The 22,575-nt window shown below is 40.9% G+C and overlaps 1 protein-coding gene and 1 long non-coding RNA gene across 2 annotated transcripts in view; one reads left to right on the top strand and one right to left on the bottom strand.

The window, feature by feature from the left end:
• LOC140224169 (uncharacterized) overlaps positions 1 to 22,575 on the bottom strand; it is a 143,065-nt gene that overhangs the window by 114,770 nt on the left and 5,720 nt on the right. The window lies entirely within an intron of this gene.
• LOC140224341 (uncharacterized) lies at positions 1,848 to 9,988 on the top strand. The gene is made up of 2 exons (XR_011899639.1): positions 1,848 to 8,556; positions 9,551 to 9,988. It is a non-coding gene; the product is annotated as an uncharacterized lncRNA (long non-coding RNA).

The following is a 22,575-nucleotide window of genomic DNA, read 5'->3' as shown; positions in this document are numbered from 1 at the left end:
ACCCTGCCGTGGACGCACATTTCCCGTCAGCTTATACGAGTAATCCACCGTGGATTCGCCATGAAAATATCGGTGAAGAGGTGAAGTTTATCGAAATGAGAAGGCTGAAAAGCATCATTTTAAAATAATTAGTCGCAAAAACGTAGCTCCCTCATTTCTGAGATATTTAACGCACCTGCGGGAAGCCTGTCCGACAAGGTTGTGAAAGATTACTTTCAAAATTGAACAGTCAACGTAAGTTAGCTTAAAAGCCACAGCACAATGGGCAGGAATCGGAGTTTTTCCCCCATTTATGCACAATATTCAAGTTAGATTAATGCTCGAATGTAAGAATGAGCGAAAATATTGAAGAATTTAATTTTGCTTTGCTCTTTATTGTGAATTCAATTCTAGTGCACCAAAATTCTTCTTCGGAGGTGTCCCTCAGTCACCAGTTCTTTAAGGGCGCGCATATCTGAAGAAACGACAGAACATCGTAATCTAATTAAATACGCTACAAAGCAGCTTCACTAACTGTCAATATTTATTTGTACATCAATTAGCACAAAATAAACATTTTATTAAAATTCGCATATACCTTGCAAGGAGCTGTCAATTTTCATCGTAGGGTTTTTACAGGGAACTCCCCCCCCCCCACCCATTTCAGAATTGATTCGGACAAGTAAGGTGGGTGATTCCTGCGGCCTGCCGTCCGCCAGGAGAATTGAGAAGTCGGCAAGAGAAGTCCGTCAGGAAAGTTGAGTTTGAAATGTGTTTTTTTAAGGGCCAAAAACCTCGGTTTTTCCCTGTCCCCAAGAGAAAAATCACAAAATTAGGTATTATAATCTGATTTTCTTTGGCAAAGATGTGTGCGTTTCTGAAATAACCCCCGCCTCCAGATGAAGGTTATTTCTATAAGGCTTACTTCTGTAAGATATTGCTTCTTTCAGATTCCCCTCCCCCAAATATGGGATCGCACCTCCCCACTCCTCCCGCAAGAGCGAGTTGGCTGAATCTCTTCACGCGGAGGCATCTTATTAAAAATTAAAAGTGACGAAATATTTAAGCCCGATTTTTGTTTGAACGAGTGGGCGATTTCCTCAAACTTTCACTTTCTTGAGGAGGAGACAATTCTGGCGGAGTCATTGCCCCGTCTGTACCCCCGTAACATGTGGCACATGGACGTCAACGAAACGACGGGCACTTAAAACTCTACATGAGAAAATAGCTTTTGTTCGGTGAAGCGCCACTCCTTCCCATTGTGCGGAGGGCTTTCAGGGGGATGCCAGCAAAGTGAGAGCATCTTCCTTCATCAATTACCAAATTAGTGCCCATTGCCGTGCATCAATATCAAGATTTATAAAGTTCGCAATTAAACCTTGAACAAACTTAGAATGAAACTCTCTCTCTCAGCCCCCCCCCCCCCCCCAAAAAAAAGAAAGTAACGTTGAATTCACGCAAAGTAAGTTCACTTTTGGCGTAGTTAGTTTTTTTTTTATTCAATTGCGAAGCTGGGATGTATTTTTTTGAGTTCACTGACTGAATGGTACAGCGTCCGACCTGCAAAGTTTTCGTCAAAAACTAATTTGAAACCAAAATATTCTAGCAGCGAAAATTACTTAATCATAAGCATTCAGAATGCCACGCTGAGGAAAAACGAAGTAAAAACCTTCTGACATTGTCTTGCGAAGTTCCTTCTCGAAGTAGGTGAATTTTCTGGAAAACTTGTATTTACTAATTTTAGCTTAGCAACTAGCCTGTGACGCTGAATGTCTTAACATATACTAACTAACTAACTTATTTAAGTCTTCTATTTGAAGGTATTTCTTATTTTTTCCTTTTTGTTAAATCTCAATTGAGTTTGCTGTAACCTCCATTTTTAGGAAAAATATTGACAATTTCTACAAAAATATATGTTTCAAAGGAATTTTTAATGCACTTTTTCTATTTTATTTCTAATCCTCCCCTTTTCAATATGTGGGCTTCAATCTAAGCTGAGGCTGGACAAGACCCCCTCTCTGATCGTCAAGCATCCATTAGACATTTCTAAAGTACCCGAATCCTCTACATTCCTGAAGTAATTTATAGACGGCACTTGACAAAATGTTAACACCTGTACTAGAAATATATGCCATTCCGGAAAAGAGACTGTGCCATCCTATAAAGTCCTATCTAATAGTAAACTAATTCGCGGGCTATTTTTAAACTTTTACTTTGCTGCAATTGGTCCGAGTTCCCAGGATCTGGCAAGTTGCAAGAATCAGAATCAGCATTGGTGCGCTCTCTCTCGGCTAACGCCGAAACCCCAGTTTTCTCTTTCACTTTTCCCCACCAGGAGCGGTGTAGTTTCGTTCCGGTTGTCTGATTCGCCTTGAACTTCTCAAATCCTAGCGACTCCGGGAGCCATTTTGTCTGTTATTGTCCGATTCATTCGAGTGCAAAGTCCCAAGTCCGGTGCGTGTGCACCTAGCTTTTTGCGTGACCAGGCCTCGGCCTGGCCACTTTTTCTCTCTCACCTCTGTTTGTCGGCCGACCGAGAGTTTTTGCCTTTTGGTGCCAAGTTTTATCATCACCTTTCTTCTACATCTGAGCATCTCCTGTAACCTGGAAGCCTGGGACCTGTGCTAGCCGCATCTTGCTAAAACCGCAGTTTCCGAACCCCATTTTGGGTAAGTTTGACTTGTGAATCTTGACCTTATCTTGAGCTTTTAGGCTTTCTAGCCTCGTGGCGATTCTGCCCAAGTCATACCTAAATCAAGTGACCTACCAAAGTCCATGATCTCTTTGAACCTCAAATTAAGGATATCATTTTCAGTTCTTTCCCAGCACAAGAATGTTGGTTTTTCTAGCAAATCTAACTTGTTCATTTTGGCCTGGAGAACGCATGAAGGCTCTCCGATCTGATCACCTGTCGCAGAGACCTAGTTTCTGGTGCTGGTTACCGAACTTCTCGGCAACCTCAGAAACTGGTTCTTTCTCCTGTTACATAGACTTTAGACCTAGTTGTCACTCTCACTCAGAGAAAGAGATGTTTCCATGTTTTCTCTCGGCCAAACTGTCAAGCTCCTATTTTTGAGATGCGCTGCGAGCATTATCCAGGTGTGCTAAGCACTATGTTTTCTGATGTTCTATGTTTACTTGATCTCTATTTGACAGATGAGACTGTATGAGCCCTGAGTGCTCCTTGTTTTATTATGGTTGTGTATTTTTCTCATTTGCAGGATTATTCTGTTATTTCTAGTCTTATCTCTGAGCCTTTCCGGGCTAGTTCAATACATGCTGGCCTAAAGCAAGCCGCAACCTTGTTCAGTAGAATTTCAGTACTTAGATTTTCTGAGCCTGCAGATTTAGTTATCCTGAAGCCCTAAGGCAGAGCTGTTTCCCCAGTATTGTTTTTAGCTTTATTTTTCCTGATAATTGATCATGCACATGGACCTAACTTAGCCTTAGGCCTGCGTCCGTCTGACCAGGCAGTTCGTACTTTGTACTCAGTGCCTTCCATGATCACATAAAGCATGTTTTTCCTAATTGTTATTCTGTTCCAAATCATTGTGTCAAACCCCCATAAGTTTCCTCCGAGCCTTCTGCTCTATCTGCATTTTGAGTTTACCGAGGTCTCATTCCTGTTTCTTGGTACTAAATAAATCTGATCTTTCAACAGGGTTTTACCTATAGGATCCAATGTGGATTTAGACTGCTATCCTGTGTGATATCCTGTTATCATGTGCTGATTTAGATTGCTGATTTAGATCGTTGATTTTCGTACATCCTGTTTGTCTGAACAAAACCCTTGGACCGGTTTCACCATCAGTATCATCTTTAGTCTCACCACCAGCTGAGTTTATTCATTGTTCTGTCCAACTTTTGTCAGTTTGTAGTCGAAGTTTGTGTCCTTCTGACACCTTCTAGTCCTATCGGACCCCAGCCGATTGTTTAGACCGAACTCACTCTGAGTAGTCTAAGTAGGATCTGAATCAGCCCAAATTTCTGTGATAATTTATTCAATGCTCAAAGTTCTGTGATTGCGTGATATATGTTTCTGTGATAGCTATCAAGGCCACCGAGCCCTTTCTCAATAAAGTTTGTTTGTATTAAAGTTTGTCGTTGATCTCTGCAATACCTAAATTTATTTCTGTAGTTTATTTTCTTTGGGTCCGTTGCCTCTATCTCAGCTCTTTTCACGCTTCCCACCATCTTGTTTTTTTTGAGAGATATGCATCGGCTCATAATGGTAGCAGAGCGTCCACTTTTGATCCTTTTTTGAGCAAACTTTTGATCCTAATGTTATAGAATAATGGTAGCAGAGCGATCAACTTTAATTAAATCTTAATGTCACAGATAATGATAGCAGAGCGACAAACTAATTTTCTGATCTAATTTTTCTGAATTAACCATTCTGATAATGGTATTAGAGAGAATCCTTTTGATTCCTTTTGAGCAGATTTAATGTTTTGAATTTAATGTTCTGATTGCTGAATGGCAATATTGAATTAACTTGTTGTACCTGTTTTAATTTTATTTATGTCTATGTTTGTGTTAACTTTTGTAAATGTTTCAGGCTTTTAGGTTACGAAAGGAGTATTGCTCATTGTAAGTTTTAATTTTAAGCCCTAATTTTAAGTTGCACAGCATCAAGCAGTTAATGGTACTGAACTCCCTTAGGTTGTTTTATTGTCGTTCTGTGCTTGTTTGTATGCTGTGTATGTGTGTGTTTGCTCTTTCCTTGAAAATTTCTTTGGTATTTTTGTCGCTGCTGTGATTGGGTTTCAAAGTTGAGTTATCTTCGCTATCCCGATCTTCTTCTTATTCATCATTTAAAGTATGAGCTTCGTGTTCGCCAGCTGGGTGAAGATGGCGACGCTCACCATTTGCGCACCGAGCTTCGCGCTGCTGTGGACTTGGGCATTAGCCCAAAACCAACAGTTATTAGATCTTTTGATCCTGAGCAGGAACTGATCGAGGTTCAAGGAGATGTTACTCGCCTTTCTGGAGAAATCTCTAATTTTGAATTTAGTCTCCTCTCCAACCATGAGAGAGATATTATTGCTCAGTTAGAGCACAACATCGCTCGACTGAACAATTTGAACTGTTTATCTTTATCTGGCGACATTGCTGACAGATGTCAGGGTCAATTGCAATCAACCCAGAATATTTTATTTGACTTCAACTCCAAAATTGAAGAGTTTCGAACAGCAGCCGCTGCTGCAGCTTCGACCCTTGCCTCGTCTGTCGACTCTTCAGTCGCCACTTCTATTGTCTCGTCAGTCCCTCCGGCTTCTTTCATTGCCAGCCTGGTTTATCACACACTGTGACTTGCACCCCACCAACCCCTATTTCATCAATGGCAATGCCTGTGACCGGTGCAGCTCCATCTTTCGGTTTTTCCCAACTTCGTCCTAGAGCTACTTCCCTAACAACCATAGCATCTTTTAGGCCCCGGAGCTCATCTACCTTCTCCTTTGCCCCACCGAAGTTTACTCCACCGCCACCTGTTTCTTCAAGTTTACTGGTGTCGCCTATTGCTTCGCAGGCTATTCAAGCACCAGTTATGTCAACTCAAGCCTTCGGCTCTCGATTTCAAACCCTAGGCAACTATGCTCTGTCGAATACTGCCCAAGTTTCAAGTTTGCCTCCAGTTTCTTCTGCACAGTTGTTTCCTCCTATTACTCCAACCCAGCAGTTGCCAAATCATCTTTCTATCCCTTCTACCAGCTTGCCTCCACCGGTCTCATCTGCGCCCTTGTTCTCATCAATTCTACCCCAGTCACTGCAGCACTTGTCGACCCAAAGACCGGAAAATTTGAACGAATAGCTCATGTCAGCCAGTTGAAGGTTTTTCATGCAGCCTAAGTTTCTTGGAGGATTCTCGTCTCAAATTTGTCTTGGTTCTGTTTCTCGGAGAAAGCAAACTTTCCAAGGTTTACGTCAGGTGGGAGCAATTTCCGTTTGAGGCTGTCTGCCCGGGATTGTGGAAATTGCTGTCACCCCGAAAACCAAGGATTTTTCTTGTGTAGATGTGTGTCTTGTGTTTTTATGTTCTGTGCGAAAATTTTAGAATCAGGTTTCCAGGTGTCTCGTTTAAATCTTTTAAGGTTCTGCTCAGTGTTATGTGATTTTGTAATTTATGGTTTAAAAAAAAAAGGTCTTGCTCAGAGTTAGGTGATTTTCTAATTTTCTGGTTTAAAATTTTTGCTGTCAAAGGAATGTTTTTTTTTGGAAAATTTTAAAGCAGCAGAAATATCTTGTCAAGTCAGCTTACAGCTGTTTGGACCATAACCCAGAGGTCCGTGGATCGATCTGTTTTGAAGTTTTCAATGCATTTCCGTCTTAATCCTTCAGAGACTAAATTTTAAACCAGAAAAATTTTTTTTAAAGATGTTAATGTAAATTGTGTGTTGAAGTGTCTGGACAACACATCTCCTCTCATCGAAATGTCTTTCCTTTTGTTGTGTATAAATTGTGATTTTGTGGTCTTTTGTGGGGTTCATTGTTTGTTTCCTTATGTAGTTAATGATGGGAATGACAGGCTTACACCTGGCCATCATTAACTAGTGGTTGGTCTGCCTCCCGATTTTGACTTCTCTTGAAGGTAGTTTGTTTGCGGCAAACTCCCTGGGGTTCTTGACCGCAAATCAGTCCCCAAAATCACCTGATTTTGTCTTTAGTTTAGATTTTGCTTAATTTTAGTTGTTTAAGTTTGTCTGTGATATTAGTTAACTAGGAAATTAGGGATAGGTTCCTGAATTTGAATTTAGCTTGGGCTTACTACCCTTTTGCTGTCCTGAACTTTTCTCTTTCTCTTCCTTGGCTAATTTTCGAATGAAGTCCTGCAATCTATGTAGCTTCACTCATGATCAGTCAAGCTTCGGACTTGTTTGAGGTCTACAGTTTATGTTACTCAAGCAACGGAAGGAATTTTAAGTTTGTCACCTGACACCTCTTAGTATTTTTCTTTTCCCATTTTCTTTCTCTTCCTTGGCGAATTTTCGAATGAAGTCCTGCAATCTTTGCAACTTCACTCATGATCAGTCAAGCTTCGGACTTGTTTGAGGTCTACAGTTTATGTTACTCAAGCAATGGAAGGAATTTTAAGTTCGTCACCTGACACCTATAAAATTTTAGAATTCTCTTCTCTTCTCAGGGAATCTGAATTCGATTTCTATCTTTTTCTTCCTTGACTGGCACCAGACTGAGGTCCCATAATTTATGTTGCTTCTCTCTTTGTCTTTCAAGCTTCAGACTTGTTTGAGGTCTACAGTTTATGTTACTCAAGCAATAGAAGGAATTTTTAGTTTGTCTACTGACACCTCCTAATTTTTGCTTTACTTGAAATTTTGAGTTTGATTCTCAAAATTTTGTGACGAGTAATTTTGAGATGAAGTTCTAATTCTTCTAGAATTTGGAAATTTCATCTTTGATTTTGAAGTCTCACTTTGAATTTTGAAATGAAACTTGAATTTTGAGTTTTCACCTGGAATTTCGAAGATTCAAACCTTAGCAAGGTTTTGAATTTCAGAAAGATTTCTGAAACGTTAATTTTCGCGAATTTGTCCTTAATTTCTGAGTAATTTGCGTTTAAAGAGCTACTTCCTGTTTGAGGTAAAGCTCAAAAATTTATTTCTTGATCTCGTGTCCCCTTGATAATTTCTTAGGGTGTTGTGATTTTGGTAAGACCAACCACTATAATCTTCGGCGTTGGGCTGTCCTTGTGACTCGAATCTAGCTCATTTGCCATTAGGTCGCAGACCTAGGCCCTTGTGGTTTTACCGGATTGAGAGTAGGCTCTCGTTAGTTTTAAGTTATTAGTTGAGGTCGCGACAGGGGGCTTCGCTTTCCTTCGTGGATACAACTGGCTGGTACCTACTAGTCGCGGCTGCCCCTTTTTCCTTTTGTCTTGAGTGTTATTTTCTTGTGTTGATTTCTTTGATGACTTAGAAGAGCTCTCTTAGAATGTATCGCCCTTCGAGGCAGAACTGATACAACTCAGCGGAGGCTCTGTCTTTGCATCAGACAAATCAGTGTGTTCTTTTGATAAGCTTTCGATGGGAGGGGGAGTGATGTGCCATCCTATAAAGTCCTATCTAATAGTAAACTAATTCGCGGGCTATTTTTAAACTTTTACTTTGCTGCAATTGGTCCGAGTTCCCAGGATCTGGTAAGTTGCAAGAATCAGAATCAGCATTGGTGCGCTCTCTCTCGGCTGACGCCGAAACCCCAGTTTTCTCTTTCACTTTTCCCCACCAGGAGCGGTGTAGTTTCGTTCCGGTTGTCTGATTCGCCTTGAACTTCTCAGATCCTAGCGACTCCGGGAGCCATTTTGTCTGTTATTGTCCGATTCATTTCGAGTGCAAAGTCCCAAGTCCGGTGCGTGTGCACCTAGCTTTTTGCGTGACCAGGCCTCGGCCTGGCCACTTTTTCTCTCTCACCTCTGTTTGTCGGCCGACCGAGAGTTTTGCCTTTTGTGCCAAGTTTTATCATCACCTTTCTTCAACATCTGAGCATCTCCTGTAACCTGGAAGCCTGGGACCTGTGCTAGCCGCATCTTGCTAAAACCGCAGTTTCCGAACCCCATTTTGGGTAAGTTTGACTTGTGAATCTTGACCTTATCTTGAGCTTTTAGGCTTTCTAGCCTCGTGGCGATTCTGCCCAAGTCATACCTAAATCAAGTGACCTACCAAAGTCCATGATCTCTTTGAACCTCAAATTAAGGATATCATTTTCAGTTCTTTCCCAGCACAAGAATGTTGGTTTTTCTAGCAAATCTAACTTGTTCATTTTGGCCTGGAGAACGCATGAAGGCTCTCCGATCTGATCACCTGTCGCAGAGACCTAGTTTCTGGTGCTGGTTACCGAACTTCTCGGCAACCTCAGAAACTGGTTCTTTCTCCTGTTACATAGACTTTAGACCTAGTTGTCACTCTCACTCAGAGAAAGAGATGTTTCCATGTTTTCTCTCGGCCAAACTGTCAAGCTCCTATTTTTGAGATGCGCTGCGAGCATTATCCAGGTGTGCTAAGCACTATGTTTTCTGATGTTCTATGTTTACTTGATCTCTATTTGACAGATGAGACTGTATGAGCCCTGAGTGCTCCTTGTTTTATTATGGTTGTGTATTTTTCTCATTTGCAGGATTATTCTGTTATTTCTAGTCTTATCTCTGAGCCTTTCCGGGCCTAGTTCAATACATGCTGGCCTAAAGCAAGCCGCAACCTTGTTCAGTAGAATTTCAGTACTTAGATTTTCTGAGCCTGCAGATTTAGTTATCCTGAAGCCCCTAAGGCAGAGCTGTTTCCCCAGTATTGTTTTTAGCTTTATTTTTCCTGATAATTGATCATGCACATGGACCTAACTTAGCCTTAGGCCTGCGTCCGTCTGACCAGGCAGTTCGTACTTTGTACTCAGTGCCTTCCATGATCACATAAAGCATGTTTTTCCTAATTGTTATTCTGTTCCAAATCATTGTGTCAAACCCCCATAAGTTTCCTCCGAGCCTTCTGCTCTATCTGCATTTTGAGTTTACCGAGGTCTCATTCCTGTTTCTTGGTACTAAATAAATCTGATCTTTCAACAGGGTTTTACCTATAGGATCCAATGTGGATTTAGACTGCTATCCTGTGTGATATCCTGTTATCATGTGCTGATTTAGATTGCTGATTTAGATCGTTGATTTTCGTACATCCTGTTTGTCTGAACAAAACCCTTGGACCGGTTTCACCATCAGTATCATCTTTAGTCTCACCACCAGCTGAGTTTATTCATTGTTCTGTCCAACTTTTGTCAGTTTGTAGTCGAAGTTTGTGTCCTTCTGACACCTTCTAGTCCTATCGGACCCCAGCCGATTGTTTAGACCGAACTCACTCTGAGTAGTCTAAGTAGGATCTGAATCAGCCCAAATTTCTGTGATAATTTATTCAATGCTCAAAGTTCTGTGATTGCGTGATATATGTTTCTGTGATAGCTATCAAGGCCACCGAGCCCTTTCTCAATAAAGTTTGTTTGTATTAAAGTTTGTCGTTGATCTCTGCAATACCTAAATTTATTTCTGTAGTTTATTTTCTTTGGGTCCGTTGCCTCTATCTCAGCTCTTTTCACGCTTCCCACCATCTTGTTTTTTTTTGAGAGATATGCATCGGCTCAAGACATAATGAAGGAAGGAATAAAAGCGAAAGTAGCTCGTGGAAAGCGACTACCTGGCAAAGGGGAATCGCAAAGCGAATTTAATATCCCGGCGAACAATTACTTACAGCTCCACAAACATGCATAAAGCGATGGCAACATCTCGCGCTAATGCACAATTATGCTCTCATTAAACGGCGAGCGTTTCCCGTGAACGCGGAGCATTCATCACTCAGCTCACAACTGCCAACGTGCAGCCTCTTTATTGGGTCGTTAATCGATCCGCGCCTTCAAATTGGAAGGATACCTCCCGCAAGCAGATTCGAAGATACCTCCCGCAGTACAGCAGCGAGCCGTGTCTATAGGAGCGGAGGACTTTCACGGGTCAGTTGCTCGGCTGATGGAAGCCCAAGAGCAGCGTCTTTGAGCTTTTAATTGAACTTTGCGGAGGACTCTTCTGGCAATTCCACTTGAACGATGTGGGAGTCGGCGAATTTATCGTTTTCTTGGAAACGAAGCTTTATCTCATTGGGAATGAAATTAGGGTGCACGGAATATCCTTGTTTTTGACCCCAAGTGTGGAAGCATCTAATTGGAGTTTTTGCACTCCGCTAACGATTCTGATTTGATGAATACATCTCTGTAAGTTCTGGGAGACACCTTCACTGGACTTCAAAGACTCGCAGATTTGATAGTCCAATTCTTGAAATTGTATTTTTAGAAATTTTGCCACGGACATTTCAGTGCCACAGCTAGAATACTTCTGTGGAGTGGAGGAGGGTTTTTGAGATTGCGTCTATACTAAGAAAGGAGGTCAGTATTTGAGTTTGAGTATTTCCAGAAGCCCGAGGAAATTCCTTATTTTAGGGAATACGTTCATGTCATGAGGGTCCTGGAGGAGGTTAGAGTCCGTGCTATACCTCTAGAGACTTTTACAAGTTTATGAAAGAGGAAAAGAATGGGGGAATGAGAGAGGAATTAGAAAGAAACACACAGAAACCTGATGGGTGTTTCACTTTGTTGAAGTTCTAAATATTACAAGCGCGGCAGACGATTTAACGTAGACGCAGAAAATCCTCTGAACTCGGAATAAATTGAGATAAAAACCTGACTCGATGCGGACGTAAGTTATCGGTAAGTTCCGGTAGACGACATAAAATAAATTAGACTTTTGATGACTTTTGATGCCTTTTAATGCCTTTTGAAGCCATATTTCTGACCAGTGTCCTAAAAGCTGGCATTGAAAAAAAAATTTCTTTTTATTTAAAAAAAAAAGAAAAAGAAGAAAAAAAAGAAACAAGAGAAAAAAGAAAAAAGGAAAAAAGAGAAGAAAAAGAAAAAAAGAAGAAAAAGAAGAAAAAGAAAAAATGAAAAAATGAAAAGAAGAAAAACGGAAAGAAAAGAAAAAAATAAAAAAAATAAAAAAAGAAAGAAAAAACCGAGTAATGATATAAAAAGAACGTATTGAATCTGGCAAACTTCGATTTTTGATTTCCGAATGCATAGGTACATTTCAAGTGAGAAAAAGCAGGAATTGTCTTGAATCGAAAAGGAATAGCAGCACCAAGGCCCAGATATGTTGACAGAGAGCAATACCAATTTAGTGCGCTGCTTTCATCGAAATGAATAGTCGAGGGTCTTAATTGTTGTAACCCAATTATATTAAAACTGGAGCAGTTATGATGGTCCCTTGATTTATCAGTGCGTAAACGTGTTGCCAAGAATCATCGCACTGAAGGAAGTAGAATTGAAGACGGCTGAACCGCTCTTGGAGAGTTACCTATACATACATTTCACCATTTCAAAATTCCTCGAGAAATGTCTTCAGTTACCTCTAAATCGAGCGATAAAAACTCAATTTTTTTTTTTTTTTTTTTTTTACATACTTTTTCCATGAATCATAAAAAATTTCAGACACAGCTAGCTAGCAGGTCACGTGTTGCTACATAAAATTGTGCAAACAATTTAACAGCAGAACGACGTGAGTACACCGAAAAAAAGGATGCTGATTTAACATTCTGAATTTCAAAAAGTGCGCGACAACTCACAAAACACTGAATTAACCGCCTCAGCAGTTAGTTTTACATCTTGAAATTGCTCAAGTATAACTGCGCTGTAGCGGTTAATTTAGCGTTTCAAGAGTTGTTGCACACTTTCTACATCCAGAATGTTAAATCAGCATCTTTTTTTTTCGGGGTAGTTTCATGTTATAAATATGTCATTCTATTTTTTTATTCTGGGGTTCTTCGTTTGTGGAGACACGGAATCATAAAGATATCATACTTGAATCAAATCGACACAAACATGTTGGTTTAATATTAATATGTGGACTCCATTATGATTTCAGCATAGTTCCAGTACGATTTTTCTCAACATGAAACAAATAATCCCGCTCCTATTTTCGCTGTCAACATAATTATGCTGATAACTTGCTGTTCTCCTGTTACTCGATTTTTCCATAGACAAGACAAATCATATTGATCACGAATAACAATAAATACAGTGAAAAAAATGTTGGCCATCGGTCATACTATTCGATTCATATGACCGTACTGTCGGTTCTGGAAACCGTATTCTCGCTTTATGCTTTTTATAATGTTTGGTTTCGTTTAATAGCTATGACCCCACTTTTCTTTCATAGTTTATGGAGGTTTTACAATTTTTCACTTGCAATTTCTTCAAAGCCGACAACAGTGATTCGGCTAGACAATGTGGGGTGACATCACGCGTCGCGTCGCGTATCTTTTGAGCCGTAAGCCGAAATTCCTTTCAGCGAACCCATTCGGATAATTAATAACTTGTTTTATTGACACGGGAGACGCGCCTGTGAAAACCGAAGCGTCGCTATGTGCCTTATTGTTTTAACGAGGCCTAGCCCCCACCCCACCCCCCTCCCCCCGGTCAAAGCGCAAGAAAAGCGCGGGCCTGGATTTGAAAGGACATCAAATCATCGGCGGGAAATGAAGTTGCATCTAAGCGTGGCTCCTCTGACGGATTGGCGTGACTACCTCTTCAAATCGGACGTATTTATGCCAAAATGAACTATGTCTCATGCAAACCCTATGAACATACTTCCTTTTAGCATAAATGCGTCCAATTGAGCCATAATGTCTCTATAACTTCATGCTCCCCGGGGATCGAGTGGAAAGGAGATACGCCCTTATATATGTACATCAAAGGGGTGCTGTCATATTCGCGAGTGCTCGCACAGCGCCAGATCTATTCTACTTTCGGCATTATTTGAAAGTGCGCGCCGATTCCGGTAGAAAAAGTGCACCGAGAGTTCAGAGAGAGAGAGCTACATAAATTCTATGGCATGGAAATTCATGTGGCGGGAGCTGAGGCTTACACTGCCGTGCTAAGGAAAAACGTTGTATGAACATTACAACGTTGCCAAATAACCCCCTGTAAAATATTTATATCTACGGAGAGTTAAGAATATTTTTCTTTGAAATTTGCTAATACTTCAAATAGAATCATGGACAATATTCTCTGAAAAATCGGAAGAAAAATAATCACAAGTTTTCCAGAAAATTCGTATTCAATCGAGAAAAATTTGGCAACGTCTGAAGGCTCATACGGCGTTTTTTCTTAGCACGACGGTATACTGCAGCCTTACAAGGAAATAACGTCGTATGGACATCCGGACTTTGCCAAATTTACTCTAATAGTACAAATTTCTGTGGGACTTATGAATACTTTGCTTTTAATGTTTCGGATAATTTTATACGCTGCATGATTAATTCATAACGTACCTGAAAAAATTGGACATCACCATAATGTTCTTACGATCTTAAAAGTTACGAAAACATCATCAATGATTATGATCATCAATGACAATGTTGCCGGGCTGTAACGGCTTTCTTTACGTAGAAATTCGCTTATTCTAGCCCGTGCAGGTGAAAAAGCAAGAGTAAACCATACGACGATCCGGCATCCTAGCTACAACAGTAGTGATAATTATTCAAGATTTCTTAGGACCTTTGATATTCATGTAAATATCATGATGATATTCTATTCTTACTTGGGGTAACTGTGCTAAAATAAAAATTATGTTGAAGAAAGTTTGGCAATATTCTATTTTTCATACGGCATTCCTCCGAACCACAGTGTTCTAGTTTTCCTGGTGCAGCGTGGGTTTTATGAAGGAAATTGATGGGGACACTTTACCAATAAATTGGGGGTAAATTCTTTGGTATAAAGCAAAAGGACCGATTTAATCGAGTGTGACAAATGGGCTTCTTTTATCAGCAAAAAAAGTTTCGCGCGGAGAGACACTGAAACACTGCAATTCATATATCGTGCTTTTCTTTGACTCAGCAGTATAAGCTCGCTTGATATGCACAGGCACACCATCTGACCTCGCCAAAACGTGACGTTTTTTCATAAATCTATGAGTGTACAAACATTTTGATAAACATTAGAACTGTGTATTTGGGTAGCTAACCTTATAAACGAACGTGAAATCCGTTTCGTTCTACTGACAATAAGAGGCCTTTAATAGAGCAGTAAAATGTAAACCGACAGGCGAGAACAACCCTGGTAAAAATTGGCAGTAGAATCTGTGTTCCAAAATACCATAGACCTATAGCCGGCTGTAAGATTTCCAATAGCTTCTGTAGCCGGCTGCACAATTTCTTATAGCCTTTTATGGCCGATGGCGATTAAGCAACAGCCAGACGATAAAGTTTATGTCAAACGTTACTAAATACGGATACTGGAACATAGTGAGTTTTTGAACTACCGCTCTCTTTTTGTGCCGTATTATCTTGATTTATTTTGCGAGGAATGCTCCGTACTTTTGACGGATGCCTGTCATTCTTAATATGTTGGAGCGCCTTCAATTTCGCACGATACTGTGCAATACCTCTGGTGTGAAATAGTTGCTTCAAGCGCCGTGGTACACTGCGCGCAGCGCGGCGGGCGGGCAGCCAGCGCAAAACGCGCATTGGCGCCTACAAACCTAACAGGGATACTTCACGCATTGCGCAATGCGTGAAGTATCCCTGTTAGGTTTGTAGGCGCCAGTGCGCCGACGCTCCGCTTTGTGTTATGTAGTAAAGGAAAATATAAAGTGCGTTTTGTAAATATTGAAGTGATTCCGTACAAACTTGCGGATTTACAAAGCACACGAATTTCTACACAATTTCTTATAGCCTTTTACAGCCGATGGCGAAAAAGCAACAGCCAGGCGAAAAATTGTAAAGCCCGGCGACAGGAATTATAGCCCGGCTGTTTAATTTTTTATCGCTTCGTGTAGCTCGACCGTATGATTTTTTCCACTTTCTACAGCCAACTATATGATTTTCTATCGCCTTCTTTAGTCGGCTATAAGAACTCCTATGGTATTTTGAAACGCAGCTCCTATCGCCAATTTTTACCAGGGAGATCCTATACGTCAATATGTGGCAATTTTAAGACGGCGAATGGAAATATTAGCTGATGGACTTGAAACTTTTAGATGATATGTGAAGGTGGAGGAGTTATCAGAATGTTCTTGAGTGGAAGAACCTTAATTATAAGGGGATGATTTATCTTCGAGCGAAGGCGGAAAAGATCGTGAGTCGAAAAAAGCCTTTGAAAATTTGTCCCTTGGTGCAGTCGTTTGGCCCCGAAGACTCTACTAAATCGAAGGGTGAAAGTAAATAATGATAGTCCTAAAAAGGCAGGAGCCCCGGATTTTTCAGCCACCAATAGCGGCTTAAAGGCTCATGAGCTTCAGGCCGTAACATCATTACGCCCTTCAATTGCAACTTCAAAACGAGGAGATAAGCTTGGAACGTGTAGAGAAATGGCTTTGAGGATGAAAACCACGTTGCCAACTTTAATTGAAGATGCAGATGAAGTTGTGGGGAACGGAACGCACTTGCTCAGATGCGGCAGCGTTGCAATGTCATGCCCGCAATGAAAAGGCTGATAAGGAGGCGTCTGCATAAATAAGACGCCTGCGTTTTCGGGGGACGCACAAGAAGTATAAAATAAAAATAAATAAATAAGAAACTCGGAAAAATGTGATAGAGGACACGAGATCTTTGCTCCGCTTCCGCCATGATAAAGGCCGAAAAGTGGCAATGAATAACTCTGTCACGGCCGGAGCTGGATTATGAGCTTTCGGGTGGTTTCTAGAAAAACGCAACTCCTCGGCCACTCATCGGGAAGCTCCCACGATGAGGCTTCCAGTCTTTGGATTTCGCTGACATTCGGTGGCGTCACTCCGAGTCTCCGATTTTAATTCCTTCCTAGTCGACGAGGATATCAAGAGCTGATGTGTCGTATTGTTTCTTTGCCACTTATGTCTTTTCAAATGTAAGACTCCTTATTATACCAGGATCATTTTTATCGTCGCTCCTCTGACGCCTTCTGCCGTGCTAAGGAAAAACGCCGTAAAAACCAGCAGGCGTTGCCAAATTTCCTCCTACAAATCACGAATTTTCATGAAAATCTGTGGATATTTCTCCTCGAATTTTTCACAGGATTTCGTTCGTAGTTTGATGTAAAAATTCTGAAAATTTCAAGGAAAAATATTCATGACTTTCCTCATAAATAAACATTTTATCAAAGGAAATCTGGCAACTCTCGAATATTATACGGCGTTCTTTCTTGGCAGTAGGGGCGTATCTCGACTTCCACATGAGCCTTAAAAAACATACAACTATACGATGCACAGTTCTGACATAGAAATTGAAATTTGAGATTGAGGCGCCCTTTCATCGGACAAGCGACGAAATTTTTCCCTCGGAATACCAGGTCGGAGTTAGAAGGGACATATTCCCAGCCTCTCATCCGCACTTGAAGGGTTTAAATTGGAGAGATGGACAATTCGATGAGCGCGCTACCTTCCAAACGTGTAAAATTTTTACGATATGATAACGAGTGCTGTTATGTGCTACCGCACCGTGGCATTATTTAAGGTTTGAGCAAAAAATATGGTAATATGAAAAATTTTCCATGGATATTTGCGATCGATTTAGCCCTAAGAGAGGATCTATCGAAAGAGTTGAGTGATGGGAGTTTTCATGGTATTACATGGGCGCTTCACGTAGGAGATGCAAAGGGGCGAGGGAGTGTCGTCAAATAAAAAACTCTCATAAGGAGCAATAACTCTGGGGCTTCGTAGGCTCACACGCGATGGCAAGGAAATTTGTATTCCGGAACCAAGGGCTGAAAACGACTCTGCTTTCATAAAGGAATGCAACTCCTCGTCATTTTTGACCTAGTTATGCAAACGACTATACCTTATTGCATATAGGTTCCTTTACTGTGCGGCCCTTCCGCCTTGCATCAAACCGCACGAGCGACATAGTTAATTTAATCACGGTGCAGAGTCAAAATTTCTGTTTCGGTTTATTTTCTAAACGCGCTGGCGCTGCTACCGCAGATACTTGAAAGAGACACTTCGGGGGAGGGTGGAAGAGAAACTCTGGGAAATTTCTCACCGACGCTGCCAGCTGCTTCACTAACGAGACTTGACTCAAGGATCAATTTGGAGTTAAGAGTGTGGATCGGGGTGGGAGGGGATTGGGATTACGCTTCGGCGTTGGCGGAAAACTTCGACATTTTTCGACATTTGATTTTCAGAACTTTCTTGTTGTCTATGCCATGCCAGAAACATGTTTTAATCATCGGTTAATCCACTCAACTTGTTTTTTTTTTTTTTTTTTTTTTTTTTTTTTTTTTTTTTTTTTAAGAGGGGATTTGAAGCAGAGATTACGCGATTATTTTGGTGGTTTCTGGACCAATTACGATCGTGTTACAAGGGGTGAATACAATGGATATCAAAAAATCAGAAAAATCGCGTTTTGTAATGTGTGGTAATCCTTGTTACAGCCTGGTCCTGCGGTAAATTTCCAAATGATCAGCCGGAAGTATTCAAATTTTCCTCGATCAAATATTCATTTTTACAGAAAGTTATACATGTTTTTACTTGAAAATTGCAGATATTTTAGCTATAATCGAAGAAAATTCTCTAGAAAATTAGGAGATAAACTTTCAGAATTTGTCCTAAAAATTCTAAAATCAAAGGAATTATTGCAACGTTACTATGACATTATTCCTCAAATCGGCATTATGAAGTGATGTGAACGTCGGGAATTATTTAAGGTAAATTTAGGAATTATCAATTGATCAATAGATGTTGTAGAAAGTGCTTTAGAGCCATAGAAGCGGATCCAGCAATTTGGCAACACCGGATTCCCTCCATTTAAACCTATGGAAATGTATCGATTCTTAGAGGAGCCAGGTGCTCCGACAAGAATCGTTTATTTAGCATAATTTTAAATGGAGGGAATCCGGAGTTGGCAAATTGCTGGATCCGCCTCAAGAGCCTTCATAAAAGGAGAGAGCTAGAGACATTTTGTAACACAGCAAGTTAAAACACGTGTTTCTGAAGCTTTACCATCTATATAGACTACTTTCAGAGCGTTAGTTTGAGTTTCAGCGAGTGGGTTCGATTCCTGGAAGCTCCGTTTTATTACTTCCGGTCATAGATTCACCTTCATTCGTCACAGAACTCATTTCGAAATGCGAGCCGAGCACCATGTAGACCGCAGTACACAGGCGTCATCCATCAACAATTCAACACATCCCTCCTAATAAAAAGTAAAGAAAGCACACATCTCCAATGGAAAGCATTTGCGAATTCGCTGTTCTTGCAGCCACACGAAATGAGGTTTCGAGAGTGGTCAATCTGTGGAGACAAGCACCGGCGGGAGTTTTGATTATGCGGGTCTAGACCTCCAAGATTTGGGACTATACTGCCGTGCTAGGGAAAAACGCCGTATGAACACTCAGGCGTTGCCAAATTTCCTATTGTAAATAATGAATTTTCGGAAAAATTTGTAAACATTTTTCTTCCAATTTTTCAGTAAATTTCGTTCGCAATTGCACCTACAGTTCTTGAAAATTTCTCGGCGAAATATTTATAACTTTCCTCAAAAAAAAAAAAAAAAATATCGAAGGAAATTTGGCAACTCTCGAATGTTCATACAGCGTTTTTCCTTCACGCGGCACTATATCGGCGTTTTAAGGAACAACGCCGTAGGAGCCTTTCGACGTTGCGAAACTTCTACCCATGAAACACGGATTTTCTGGGAAACTTGTGAACATTTTTCCCCCAATTTTTCAGAGAATTTCATCCGAACTGAGTCTCAGATATCCCAAATTCCAAGGAAAATCATTCACAAGTCACAACTTCCTCCATTCTCCAATACACATATTTAATACAAGGAAATTCGGTAACACTAAAATGTTTTTGCGACATTTTTCTTCAGCATGGAAGTTACCACTGTCGCGTCGTGACTTCGTGAGTAAAGACAGCGTTTGAGCATTACGATATTGCCAAATTGTCCCGCATATAACAGGAATTTTCTGCGAAACTTGTGAATTACATTTTCTGAAAGTTACCGACGATTCTCTTCGCAATTAACTCGTATCCGGAAACGCCGAGGAATAATATTCATTGCTTTTCAAAATGAGAATATTTCGTCGAGAGAAATTTGGCAGTCGCGAGTGCTCTTGCGAGGTTCTTCATTAAAACGACGGTATAGAAGTGTGGCGCACGCGACAATAGAAGGGGACCCGCCGAGAAGGGAGGGGGGGAGGGGGGAGGCGAGCAGAGTTTTGTTTATTTTTATGTAAACAAAGTTGGGCAGATGATATGCTTGATGTTGGCAGCGCTTCAATGCATGCAATCGTCGTGGCGTTGCCAACATGATACTTAGCGGTCTGAAGCCGTGGTAGGCAAGAAGCTTTCAACTTCAATACATAATGTGATAGGGATATGCTCTTCTACCCTAACGAAGCTGTAGAATCCCTCTTGAGTCGCTTCGATTTCCACTCTCCTCTAAACGGAGAACACCGAGTGCCTGGGCCTGGGATAACACATGCGGTCTTGTGATTGGCATCAGTGGCCACTAATCCAGAGTTCAGGGTTTGAGGGCCATGAGAAGAATTGAACGAGCTTGAATCTTCCTCATCTCATTAGAGTATTGGAGATGTCTGTCACTCCTCGTGCTTCTCTGATTAAATTAGTCGGGAGAAAGTTTTCATCATTTTTAGTTGGAAAATAGGAATAGACCATCAAATTACGATTTTAGGGGATGCGATACAATCTAAATGAACTATGAATCAACTGCACGCGTCACTTGCGTATGGAATGGTTTGGCGATCAACTGCGATTTTTGAAAGGTTGTAACTATTAAACATAAAAACATGACGTTTGAACAGATTTTATGATTTTTCGCTAATTTACTGGTTCCAATGATTGAGAGGCTTAAAAGACAAGGCGTATAAGTGCAGTTTTCGAAAAAATGCAGAAATTAATTTTTTCATTTAAAACCAGTTTTCGAGGAAATTCTGATACAATTTCACTCCCTAAATTCATCAAAATGGAGTTTGAACTACTTTCCGCTATCAGGCTCGCTTTAATTTTGAAACTTTACGAGCCGTTTTGGGTGCGCTTCGCGCACCCGTCGCGGCTAGCCAAGGGGTTCGCCCTCTGGACCTTCAGTCAACCACTATACGCGAGTGACATTCGGACGACCCCTTTTCTAAGTAATTAGACAAAAATTAATTTGGCACAGAAAATTGTCACCGGGACGTCCCATCCTTTGAACATTAGTAAATATGAATGAGATAAGATGAAGAAATGATGGGGAAGAAAAAAGATGAATTTCTTCAAGAACGCATTTGGATGGGACGTCAGTCTCATCGGGTGGAGGAAAAGGGCATCCAGTGATCTTTTTCCACGATTTGACTGATTTAAAATAGCAAGAAATGCATTTTATGCGCTTTGTACTTCACGCCCTTCAGATATTAATGAACGATACTGTGAAATAATAACGTTTTCTATCTGCATTGCATTTTACACCATAAAATTGTCATACAGATCCGAGGGAAAAAGAAGGATTTCATTGTGTGCTTTAAGTACTTGAAGTAGGTACCCCTCACGGGTAACCGCGTAGAGATCGATGTATCGATTGCGATAAATTATCGTTTTTAAGCCAAAAGTTGAAATTTTAGTTTCTACTGCTGTAAGTTTCTACGAAGAAGAAAAGTCATTACAGACACGGTCCCGTCTCGAAATGCCGGCAGATCGCCGCCATAAATCCATTTCAGTCCTCACTCTGATGTTTCAATTTTCAGAATATAATAAAAAACCCTCATTGCGTTTTTAAGACTAAAAAAGAGGAGGCAAAATCGACACTGAGGACAGGAGTACATGGAGGTTCTGCAAATTACTGTTTCGCCTTCAATTTCCGAGGTAGGCTAGAAACCGTCTTCCGCACAACAACAGATTTCCATTCGAGGATTTGTGTCTTGGATTGTCACTGAGCCTGGCTTGTAGTAAATTATTTAAAACTTCAAACCCGCACTTTTAATGTGGGACTATTCCACTATTTAATTCTATTTTATTGAAATTGGACTTCATTTTGCAATTATTGACAATTACTTCTTCTGGCTAATCCTTAAAAGCTCGTATCCGCATAGGGTGGGGAATAGCACATACCTTATTTCTAAAACGAGCCAAAAATAGTTGTTTCTCATGGCATGATACAGCCAAGTTACGTATTTTACGTAACTAAAAAATAATAATTCACTTGTAAATTTCTTCAGCGAAGCAGTTCGGCCCCTTCGCACGCGCATGCATGAAACACTCCTGTTCCATCCCGATTTCAGCCATTTACCCAAGGATACATCGAGTTGTAACCAATAAAAAAGTCTAATAACTGAGCAAATTGCACGCCCTAAAAGACGTGGCTGAATGACGTCTTGGAGTGTGCGAGACGGTAGCGCAGTGCGGCAACCGGTAGACGAGTCTCTGTCCGAAACGCGCAACTTTTCTAATAACTTTTCCGCACTCTCGTGCACGAGTCGCCGTTCCAATAGCCGCAAGCGCCGTCCCCCTCCCTCCCTTCGCTCAAGCATCCAATTTTTCAATCGCAAGATAAATGTGACGAATCTTTCACCGCGCCCGCAAAGTTTGAGCTCTTATTTATCCACAGGTGTAGCCACCGTCGCAGCTCCAACGTACCCGTTCCCGTATCCACTCTCCCTGTTCCCGTCTCAGTCAACGCAAGGAAAGGGATTTCCATCATATGGCTCCCATTCAATTAAGGTGATTCTACTGCCGTCCTAAGGAACAACGCTGTATGCGCCATCAGGCGTTGCCGAATTGTCTTTGATCAAACACGAATTCCCTGGAAAACTTAGGAATATTTTTCTTCCAATTTTTCAGAGAATTTTGTTCGTACTTCGATCTGACGTTCCTGAAAATTTCCAGGAAAAATATTCATAATTTTCCTGCAAAAGGGACATTTTACCAAGGAAATTTGGCAACTCACGAATGTTCATGAGGCGTTGTTCCTTCGCACGGCAGTCTACGAGATCGAGCAACGATGCGGGTGTATTTGTGTGAGAGCACAGAGGGGCATCTTATTAAAGGGGGTAAGAGAAGACAACCCACCGCAGAGCTCTGATTAT

This window comes from Bemisia tabaci, chromosome 3 (genome assembly GCF_918797505.1).
Source record: "Bemisia tabaci chromosome 3, PGI_BMITA_v3".
Classification (NCBI taxonomy): Eukaryota; Metazoa; Arthropoda; class Insecta; order Hemiptera; family Aleyrodidae; genus Bemisia; species Bemisia tabaci.
This window is presented reverse-complemented; position numbering and strand designations above follow the sequence as displayed.